The sequence below is a fragment of the Watersipora subatra genome, chromosome 8 (assembly GCF_963576615.1).
Source record: "Watersipora subatra chromosome 8, tzWatSuba1.1, whole genome shotgun sequence".
NCBI lineage: Eukaryota > Metazoa > Bryozoa > Gymnolaemata > Cheilostomatida > Watersiporidae > Watersipora > Watersipora subatra.
This window is the reverse complement of record NC_088715.1, coordinates 719,494-731,553: the sequence shown is the minus strand read 5'-3', so window position 1 is coordinate 731,553 and position 12,060 is coordinate 719,494. Positions and strand designations below refer to the sequence as shown.

The 12,060-nt window shown below is 37.5% G+C and overlaps 1 protein-coding gene and 1 pseudogene across 1 annotated transcript in view; one reads left to right on the top strand and one right to left on the bottom strand.

Moving 5' to 3' along the window:
- LOC137401912 (nestin-like) overlaps positions 1-12,060 on the bottom strand; it is a 1,051,237-nt gene that overhangs the window by 396,060 nt on the left and 643,117 nt on the right. The window lies entirely within an intron of this gene.
- Positions 1-12,060, top strand: part of LOC137401803 (galectin-4-like) — a 31,739-nt pseudogene that overhangs the window by 6,997 nt on the left and 12,682 nt on the right.

The window sequence follows — 12,060 nt, the reverse complement described above, 5'->3', positions numbered from 1 at the left end:
ATTTAGACAAGCCATGGACTAGTGTATATCTACTAGCTGTTGCATGTCATCTATCCAAATCAGTAGTTTGATTGTGTAGGAAAGTTGTATGCTGCTAGCCGAGGCTAAATGTGTTTCAGAGGGAAGTATAGGCCTTAGCTTATCATCTCATTTAGCCCACGACCGGATGTGTTCTGTTAAGTATGATAATGAGGCCTTATAGTTGACCCATCATACCTAATGTAAGCCTGAGTACTTTGCAATGTCAACGTGACCAATGACTGCGTAGGCAATAGGCAAACAAGGGTGCCTCCTAAAACTACTCATAGATTCATTGACTTTCCAAGTAGCTAAAACGTAGGTCACTTACCTGAGTGCATGTAAAAAGGACTGGTGATCAATTGAACTTGGTGAGGTCGGTTTAGCTGTCAAGCTCAAGTCATCAGTTGGCCAGCAGTTCTAGGTTTATGTTCATGGTGGGTAGTGGCATGCCAGCACCAAGTCTTTTTTGATTTTCTAAAGTTTTAAATCATTTGTGGCAGGTGTCTTATGATCATGTTAGGTTTTACCTCAACCTCCAGACGGAGGAGGGAGATGGCGCGAGCACAATTGCTTACCACTACAATCCTCGCCAATGTTAGGATGAGGTGGTAAGGAACTCCTTGGTTGATGGTGAATGGGGAGAAGAAGAGAAAGATGGGCCCGACTTCCCATTTCCCTCTAAGGCTAGCTTTGAGATTCGAATAATCTGTACAGCGTGGAACTATGTGGTGAGCAATCACTAGCTACCACATGCTTTAGTTGGGTTTGCATAGCTTTAAACTTCATCCCCAGACTTCCTGCTCTTGTAGATAAATCATGATGCATCGAAGTCCTATTAATCCTTTCCACTATACTATTGCATGTTGTCATTTAGTAGCCAGTGAATCACTGTCTCTATGATGTTGATTTGGAGTTGTACGCTCGTTGAGTTGCCATGCAATAAGTGATTCAATGGAGATTGGGGATGTAGATGATTTGCCAAAAAGTTAAGGATTTCTAAGTCATAGCGGTGCATTCGGAAACCCCTCAAATCACCCCTCAAATTCATCACCACAATAATTATTATTCAATTTTATGACTTTCCCTACCAGACTGTCATCCTCATAAGTTACAAATTCAATGACTAAACTAATATCATCATCTTCCTTATTTGTCTAGGCTTTTCCAAAAAAACTTATTATCTTAAATTGTTTTGCCATGCTGCTCAGTCGGTGTATTAGCTATAATGAGTTTAGCAAAAATTGCCCAATGAGCCAAACTACACACGAAAATTGCCTGCATTTGTAATATGACGATTTTATTGTGAATGTCAATGAACAAAGCCATTTACTTTTGCGTTTTCGCTCGTTCGTTATGATAGTTTAGTTTCGCTCATGAATTTTTCGCGAGAGCGTGTTGCCGCGAAAATGCGAAAATTAGATGCCGCGAATACATAAGTGTCCTAGGGTAACATATCATCGTACCAGTATCGTCGTATTCAGAGTTTTGATGGATGGCTGTTGCTGGAACTGTAACTTTTTATACACACACACTTCTATGCAGGAATTATTAGTATTAATTCAACATATTCACAATTTTTATTTTGTTTTCTCAGTTCGTATTAATTGTATCATTACCGAATCATCTCATATGTAGTCGTAGCAAAACAGACTCAATTTAGCTATTACTTGCTAATTATTTCACTCTTACATCTAAACCTTTTTAGTCGTTTTATTTTTAAAACTTATTTGACCTTTTTTATATTTGACATTTTTCTCATGATATGAAGTTTAAAAATTGTTTGACAAAGTAAGTTTGAAAACCTTTACAGTTGTTTTAGGTAGAATGGCAAATGTTGTTACATGTCAAATACAGATCAATTTTCTGTTCAGTTTTTTTTATTACCCGGGCAACGCTGGGTTGTACAGCTAGATGTACTAGCTTACACATATTTCCTTTTAAACCTACCCAATTAGTTTTTCATAATTAATGTCACATTTTACAACAAACATTTGTAAGGTTACTGTAAGATTTATCGTGTAAGATTGCAAGTATCAGTTATTCTCCACTCTCTTATATTTACATAAATTTACATACTTTGAGAAATATATATATATATAGAAAATATATAAATTTAAATTCTCTTATTACATTCATAAACTTCTTATGACTTTTGAATTTATAATATAAGTTTTTAAAGTTTGTTTCGTTGTTGTTATTATTTCAGCTTGAATTCTTTTAAACATAAATTGAGTATTGTGTTTGAAGTTAAAACATCATTCATTTTCCTATCACTGTTATTATTACTTGATTAGTTTCCAATCTTTATTATTAATATTATTCTTTTATTCAACCATTTTTGGCAGACATTGTTCTAATAAAATTTCAACTGCAAAATACTATGATATTCTGTCACATTTTTAGTATCGTCGTATTCAAAGAATTGATGGATAGTTTCTGGTGGGACAGTAACCTTTTTATACCCACACACTTTTATGCTAGAATTGTTATTATTAATTCAACATAATCACAAATTTTATATTGTTTTCTCAGTTTGTATTAATTGTATCATTATCGTATCATATTTTATTGTAATTGTTGCAAAACCGACTTAATTTAGCTATTACTTGCTAATTATTTGAAATTTACATCTAATTCCGTTTACAATTGTTTTATTTTTTTAATTTATTAGACTGGCAAAAATCCTTTTTCTCATGATATGAAGCTTGAAAGTTACAGTTGTTTGACAAAGTTTGATAAACTTTACAGTTGTTTTCATTTTCTCTTAAATTTTTTCAACTACACAAAACACTTTTCTCATGATAGGTTTCATGTTTTCATCATGTTTTCCTATCACGTTTTCTCATGTTACCTATCATGTTTTCTCATGTTACCTATGGAGTTTCAATGTTAGAATGGCAAATGTTGTTATATATGTTAAATACAAATAGATTTTCTGTGCAAAGACCTTTTTATAACGGGGTACAAGTACAGCTTATGGTGTAAAATGTTGAAAAAATACTTTACCGAAGTTGTTTTCTCGCCTTGAAGTGGATTAAAATTTACATTATTTGATTTTAATGGGAAAACATGTTTCGGATCTCGAACTTCTGGAACTGATTATGTTCGAGAACTGAGGTTCCACTATACGTTATCAAAAGATATAGGTCGCTGAAAGTTATGAAATTTTAAATTTACATTGGTCTGAAAACCTTCAAAGTTGTTTTATTTTCTCTCTTAATTTATTTCAAGTACACAAAACACTTCCTTCATAATATGTAGTTTGAAAGTTAGAATGGCAAATGTTGTTATATGTTAAATACAAATCAATTTTGTGTGCAAAGACTTTTTTTACTACCCAGGCAGTGCCGGGTAGCACAGCTAGGCTTGGGGCCATAGCGTCACTCGAGGATGCGTGGGAGACCCTTTTCGCCCCGAGTACAGCGAGTCTCCAGGCGCGGCTTTCTGGATGAATGAGTTGGCAAGTGCAAGGCGATTGATTGCAAAACGATTGAGTGCTAGGCGATTGATTGCGAGGCGATTTGTTGCAAGTGCAAGGTGATTGATTGCAAGGCGAGTGAGAGGTGATTGCAAGGCAAGTGAGAGGTGATTGCAACGCGAGTGAGAGGTGATTGCAAGGCGAATGAGAGTTGATTGCAAGGCGAGTGAGAGGTGATTGCAAGGCGAGTGTGAGACGATTGATTGCGAGGAGAGTGCAAGGCGATTGATTGCGAGGCGCCCAGGCCGATTGACTGCGAGGCGGGTGCAGGTCGATTGATTGCCAGGCGATTGATTGCGAGTGCAAACCGATTGATTGCGAGGCAAGTGCAAAAGCGCGATTATCAACTGCTCAGCGGGTAAAGATTGGTCAGCCGAGGCGGGGGCTCAGCGGCAGAAGTGCGCGATCGTCAACTGCGAATATAGACTGGTATGAACGGATGCATGAATCTAGACACATGAATCTAGACTATTTACTAGATTTTACACGCATCTAACTGTAAGACACATTGCAGATTTCCATTGTTCTCCCCAACATTGACATGTATATGCGCATATACATACTCTGATCAGGATAACAATTTCAGTAGACTGCATATTTGGAGTTGTTTTGCAGTATGAAAGACAACTCTCAATAAACTTTATGCTGCATGTGAATCTGCTCCTGTAGGCGGGTAATGCAGCTAGTAAACATTTATAATTCAAATTCTTATATAAGTGTTTCTCTAGCTATAGTTATTTTAGAAGCATTTGCTCTTGCATTTGCCCATTTATAGCCTTGCCTTTGCCTATTGCCTTTGGAAGACGCCACGACAGTAAAAGAAAGTTGTTGCAATCTGGTAAAATATTCAGAAAGCAGTAACAGAAGCATAAACAAGTTACAAACAAAAATCTTTATTTTATTCAAATACGTTTTTATTTCAGATTTTTCATTCATTTAGTATTGCGAAAAACGATCGATTTTATCAAAATGGCTAATTTTTTCGTTGTTAACATAGACCAATATATTTTAGTTTACTATTAGCAAAAAACTTCAATAAAAAACGCAATAAGGTAACCAGAAATCAATTTATAAAAAACGTTCGTGTGGTGACACAATAGTCGCTCTGTCCATTGGCGTCAGTATCGGGAAATGACAATAATGTCGCTCTGCCTGAAAAAGGGTTAAACCTCATCCCAAGACTTCCTGCTCTTGTAGATAAAGCATGATGCATTGAAGGCCTATTAATCCTTTCCACCATACTATTGCATGCTGTCATTTAGTAGCCTATGAATCACCGTCTCTATGGTGTTGATTTGGAGTTGTGCGCACGTTGAGTTGCCATGGAATAAGTGATTCAATGGAGATTAGGGATGTGGATGATTTACCAAAAATGTAAGGATTTCTACCCAATAGCGATGCTTTAGGCACTGCTCAAATCAAAAGAAGAATGACTGAAATTTGGAAAACAATTAAAATAGAATAGCTCGCACAGCATTTTTTGACACATCATCCGCAAGTTCTGTTTTCATCTTTCGAAGCGTGATGGATTCGATTCAAATTTCTGCGTAATAAAACTCTCTTGACTTGCGGATTTTTACTGCTGGTATCTGGTCGATGACTCAAAATTGTTGATTAACTGTGTCATTGAATCAGTGATGATCAGCTCATAGGGATATTGGTGATTAACTGTGTCATTGAATCAGTGATGATCAGCTCATAAGGATATTGTTGATTAACTGTGTCATTGAATCAGTGATGATCAGCTCATAGGGATATTGTTGATTAACTGTGTCATTGAATCAGTGATGATCAACTCATAGGGATATTGTTGATTAACTTGTCATTGAATCAGTGATGATCAGCTCATAGGGATATTGTTGATTAACTGTGTTATTGAATCAGTGATGATCAGCTCATAGGGATATTCTTGATTAACTGTGTCATTGAATCAGTGATGATCAGCTCATAGGGATATTGTTGATTAACTGTGTCATTGAATCAGTTATAATCAGCTCATAGGGATATTGTACGTAAACTTCGATCTACTGTCCCATTTAGGTTTATGTTAATGGAGCCCACTTCTGCAATTACGACCATAGAGTGGACATCCGTTCCGTCTCTCACATCTACATAGATGGTGATGCAGAATTTACTGATGTTGAATTCACAGCATACTTTGTAAGTATCTACTAGTATTGACAGTCTGTGAGCCTTGAAGGAACTAAGGCTACAATTTTCCTTCAGCCATAACTACTGATGTAAGTAGTTCCTTGAACTATCCTATTTATTCAGTACTGTGTGACTGACTTGATGAGAATAGAATGTCTGAACTACAGGGAGTTTTCTGTTCGCTTTCTAGGGAGCTCGTTACAATAGCATCATCCCAGCTGTATATCCATCTCTAGCTCAGCTGTATCTCCATATTTAGCTCAGCTGTATATTCATCTCTAGCTCAGCTGTATATCCATCGCTAGCTCAGCTGTATATCCATCTCTATCTCAGCTGTATATTCATCTCTAGCTCAGCTGTATATCCATCTCTATCTCAGCTGTATATCCATCTCTAGCTCAGCTGTATATCCATACCTAGTTCAGCTGTATATCCATCTCTAGCTCAGCTGTATATCCATCTCTAGCTCAGCTGTATATCCATCTCTAGCTCAGCTTTATAACCATCTCTAGCTCAGCTGTATAACCAGCTATAGCTCGAGATGTTTTAATAAAATGGATACACAAAGCATGGTCTAATTATTTTAGCCTTTAGATTGCAAAACCACAATCGCTTTCCACTACAATCCTTGCCAGTGTCAGGATGAGGTGGTAAGGAACTCCTTGGTTGATGGTGAATGGGGAGAAGAATAGAAAGATGGGCCCGACTTCCCATTTCCCTCTAAGGCTAGCTTTGAGATTCGAATAATCTGTACAGCGTGGAACTATGTGGTGAGCAAACACTAGCTACACATGCTTTAGTTTGGTTTGCATAGCTTTAAACCTCATCCCAAGTTTTCCTGCTTTTGTAGATAAAGCATAATGCATTGAAGGCCTATTAATCCTTTCCACCATACTATTGCATGTTGTCATTTAGTAGCCAGTGAATCACTGTTTCTATGGTGTTGATTTGGAGTTGTGCGCTCGTTGAGTTGCCATGCAATAAGTGATTCAATGGAGATTAGGGATGTGGATGATTTACCAAAAATGTAAGGATTTCTACCCAATAGCGATGCTTTAGGCACTGCTCAAATCAAAAGAAGAATGACTGAAATTTGGAAAACAATTAAAATAGAATAGCTGGCACAGCATTTTTTGACGCATCATTCACAAATTCTGTTTTCATCTTTCTGAAGCATGATTGATTCGATTCAAATTTCTGCGTAATAAAACTCTCTTGACTTGCGGATTTTTACTGTTGTTATCTTGTCGATGACTCAAAATTGTTGATTAACTGCGTCGTTGAATCAGTGATGATCAGCTCATAAGGATATTGTACTTAAACTTCCATCTACTGTCCCCTTTAGGTCTATGTTAATGGAGCCCACTTCTGCAATTACGACCATAGAGTGGACATCCGTTCCGTCTCTCACATCTACATAGATGGTGATGCTAAATTTACCGATGTCGAATTCACAGCATACTTTGTAAGCATCTATTAGTATTGACAGTCTGTAAGCATTGAAGGAACTAAGGCTACAATTTTCCTTCAGCCCTAACTACTGATGTAAACAGTTACTTGCACTATCATACTCATTCAGTACTGTGTGACTGACTTGATGAGAATAGAATGTCTGAACTACAGGGAGTTTTCTGTTCGCTTTCTAGGGAGCTCGTTACAACAGCATCATCCCACAGGAGCTGATTCCAGGCAGCTGGGTTAATGTGACTGTCGCTGTTCATGACAACCCTCCTAGGTGAGCTGCTGCAGTTTCAACATGGCCATAAAATCTGACACCCTATGCAAGTGTAGTTTTTTTGCTTTTGGACACAAATAGTTAATGATAATTCTTGCGAGTCGGTGTAATTGGATAAATACGACTGACAGTTGTGACAGCCTTCACAGGTGAGCCGTAGTTGGAATAATGTGAACAAAGAAAATATCTATGGAATTCGCCACTCACGACTTGTCATGTATTTCAGTTAACAGAGTAATCTTTAAGGCATAAAACGTGCATTAAAACTATGGTGCCATTTTATAGGCAAGATATGAAAATCATGTCTTTCAAGGCCTACTCGAAATACTACAAAAACCTACCAAGTATTTCCAAGTAGTTAAACTAATATCTAGTATTCTTGCTTTTAAATATAAATAAATATTATTGTTCATATTTTCACAGTGACGGCAGAAATGAGATTATTTTTATGGTAAACATGGTTTTAACATCTCAAAAAATACGGAGAAGAATAAAACCAAAGGAGAATAAAACCAACGAATTCTGAGGGAAAGTTGGAGCAGTTTTATTCCCGTAATAGTCTTCAGTCCACATAATCACTATGCGTCCTTGCTTCAAATAAGTTTGGAGTTGCCCGCTGCCGGCGAACTTGACCCCGACTGTTTCAATGATTCGGGGTTGCACTATGGATCTTTCCAAGATCCGTGATGTATACCTCAAAGTGAAATTTATTAAAGTAGATTCACTTTCAGGTCTTCATGTCACTTTCCAATTTTTGAGTAATTAACTAGTTGTGCCAGAAAATATAATTATTTCATCATCCTCGTACGAACAATCCATCCTTGACATGGAAATGTTATGTAAAAGTAAAAACTCAAGCAAAACAGTAGTGAGAAGAGAAACAGTAGAATGTTTTCATAGCAGTGATCCATATGCTTGAGCTAAAAGATTTTCGCTTATAATAAGGAGAGCTTAGCCAAGTGTTATCGATTTGAATTCATCAGCGGTGAACGTTTTTATGAGCAAGAAACAAAATTAAATGCATTTGGATTTTACCGCTTCAATGAATCGGAGTGGAAGCAGCTCCACTCCAAACCAATTCGAAGCACGGAAACAGTATATGTGGGACTAACCGATTACTTACCACACTTCTTAACTGTTGCCACTGGGTGATTTCAATGTCCAATGCAGAGTAGCCTAGGTGGGTCATATCCCTCTCGCATCTAGTAGCCAGTCGTACCTTCTCTATAAACATGTCTCTGTCTTCTATTGACCTATTTCACATATCCAACTTGGGACATGAGCCCAGCTCACAGGCTGACACAACCTATCAATGATTGGACCATAAGAAGCAAGTGTTTGGTCTTCCAGTCTGAGTGTTTGTTTAGATTGTTTGTTAATATTTAAGGTTTGATGTCAACTTGGCGTGTGATGCTTCTGATGAGGAAAGACAACTCCATTTTAACCCACGTTTCTATGAAGGAGAAACGGTTAGGAATTCAAGACTAGGTGGTGAGTACGGAGATGAGGAGAAAGAAGGTGGCTTCCCATTTGAGGCTGGAAAAGTTTACACGATCGGCATTCAGGTGCAAGATGACTATTACTCGGTAAGCTGGGCTTTATTGACATTTGTAGCAGCTACTGTGTTGCTGCAGATGGGGATATGCTTGTCATGCATAACATTTGTAGTTAATCTAGCATTGTGTAAACATATGTAAAGATACATAAGCCTGCATCTTGCCATGACAGAATACATGTACAAAATATTATAGTCATGCGTTTAAAATTCTCACACTTTCTCTGTTTTGAGCTTTCTATCTGGTAGCATCCAGTGATGTCTGTCATGCATGTTGATGAGAATTATTGTAGAGATTTAGCTTCTTGACAGCCGTCGCTGGTGTTTGCTAATGATGACTCAAATGTCAATCTATGGACAGTTGTTACCGGTATACATGACTAGCTAGTCCTGTGCTTGATATATTGACAACTTTTGCAGGTGTATGTGAATGGTGAGCCATATGTGACATACAATCATCGATGTGATGCTCAGGATGCTCATCATCTAACAGTCAATAGAGATGTGTCTGTACTGGAGGTTAGATTCCTTTGCTCTTTGGTAAGTGCTGATCATATCGTCTCTATCCGTAAACCATCAGTAACTTTTCTCTCTTTGTTTGGATCTGGAAATTTGACTCATATTCACTGAAGTAGTGATGCAGTGTGATAACCTGCTGTAGGAAGACAACTCCTATTGCAAAGTGCCAGGTCTGAAGTCGGGAGACATTGTTACAGTCATAGGGTTCGTCAAGGATGATCCAGAAAGGTAAACATAAAGGTTAAACAGTGGCAGGTTTCCGACTTTGTGATGAGAAAAGCTTGAACAAGTGCAAAATTTTAACAAAACTTATCAAAGTACCGTGAGTAATGAAACAGCATGATAATCAAGAGTTTCTATTTGATTATTTATTAGAGGCACACCTAACCGACCAAAAATGTTTGTGTATTTCTGGGGTGAATGTAATCCATGATATAAGTACTGCACATGAGAAAAACAAGTAATTTGTTTTATTTTCAGAACTGATGTGTTTATTGTTCCTATAGCTCATTCATCATCATTCTTCATTATTATCTCTAGCCCAGGTGAAGTTTTCAATTAAGGAATATCCTGAAATAATGTTTACTATTGCATTTTGGCCAATGCTCATTAGGTTTACAGCAAAATGACTGTTTTTAGACGAAAATGTGCATCAAGAAGATTGTAAATAATGTGGTGTCGGAGTTGCCTCATTATTGTCATTACCTTGCTGAGACGATAACTCTAAATGAATCAAATTTGAGCACTGTTTTGGTGTATGGATGCGATATTCAATAATAATTGTAATAATCAGAAGTGAACCAGTAGAAAGTGCTATGAGTGTGACTGCATGTTTTGAAAACTAAAAGTACATTTTATTTATGATACTACTAGATACTTGTCTATGTCACAATTCTGTCATAGACATGAATCTGCCAAAACTTTGCCTGAAATATATTCTTGGCATAAAGTGCTAAAACCTTTTGCAAAGGCATTTAAGGCATTTTGTGTAAATACGCAAATTTCACCTGAACATATTTGGGACCGCCTATAGGCACCAAAAAGTGTCTAGCCATATGGACATCTAGCATTAGCCAGGATTGTACATGCGCTCACAGGTACCTACAAGCATCCACACCTTGTAGGAGGTAACATATGACTAAACAGGTGTTTTGAGACTAGATATTTGGTTAAAGCTCTGTTTGTCCTTTTTCAGAATTTGCATCAACCTTCAAGGTAAGACTCCGGACGAGTCGTCGTCAACTTCTGATGAAGAAGAGAAACACACCGACATTCCTCTGCACTTTAATCCAAGATGGGACCAAGGTAAAAGTGCCGTCTTGCATACATGTAGATGACCCTATCACCTTCAGGAGGTGTGGCCTGATATACAGGGTCCAATCGCTATTAGGAGGTGTGGCCCTGATATACAGAGTTCAATTACCATCAGGAGGTGTGGCCTGATATACAGGGTTTTTATCACCATTAGGAGGTGCGGCCTGATATACAGGGTTCTATCACCATTAGAAGATGTGGCCTGATATACAGGGTCCATTCACCATGCGGAGGTGTGGCCTGATATACAGGGTGCAATCAGCATCAGGAGGTGTGGCTTACGGATGAGGTTGCGTCAAACTTGAGTTGATATTTAAAAAAAGCATTTTGTTGTCTATCAGTTGATATGTTGTTTGTCGTGTTAGGCGATGTCATTCTCAAGATATTTGAAGATTAAAATCGAAAAAAGGTTGATCACAGTAAGAATGCTCAGGCCACAAAACATGCCCGGACTTGCCCAAAATGATGTAACCAGTGATACAACCTGTCTCTATCTCTCATATTCACATTGTCTTTTGCCGTAAAAATCTAGTCCTACCATTGGCTCCTACTAGCCTCTCTATTGGCTTAAATTTTATTTTGCATTTGCTCATGTTTGCTAAAATAAAATTTTAAATCTAGCTACAGATACATTATTATGAATGTCTCAAACGCCTCAAATAAGGGAAATTAAAAACTTGTCATATTAGCTTTCTCTAAACGTTGTGTAAACATCTGAGTACCTACTACGATTCTGCCGGTCTATGATAATTAAGTCGTTGAGTTAACTTATTTCAACATGGCCTATGTATCAGCTAAGTTCTCAGTTACTACTCACGCTGGAAACTAGCTACTAAACAAAATAAGCATGCCGCCATCTTTGAAAAAATTATGTTTGAATATATGGCGAAACTAGACCTGCACGATTTGTCTCCCATGGCAATTTGGTAATCGACCTCAACTTCAATCGAACACCGTTTATAACCGACACACATGAGGACTCACCACAGTGTCAAACGATGTCGCAATTGATTGCGGTTAATCTGACACCGAGGCAACCTGAACATCCTCATTTCATGAACCTTAACTTCAGATTTTTGTAATGAAAATTAACCCTTTCACTGCCAACCATGTACAAATTCAAGTATCTACCCAGTGCCAGCCATTTTACCGAAAACTGCCGATATTGCTTCATGATATGTATACAGTATTTTTTTCAATCTCTATCTTGAACATGTTTGTTATGGAGCATAATTTATTTTGACAAAATTTTAACCAACATAGCTATCCAAAAATTCAAAGGATCTA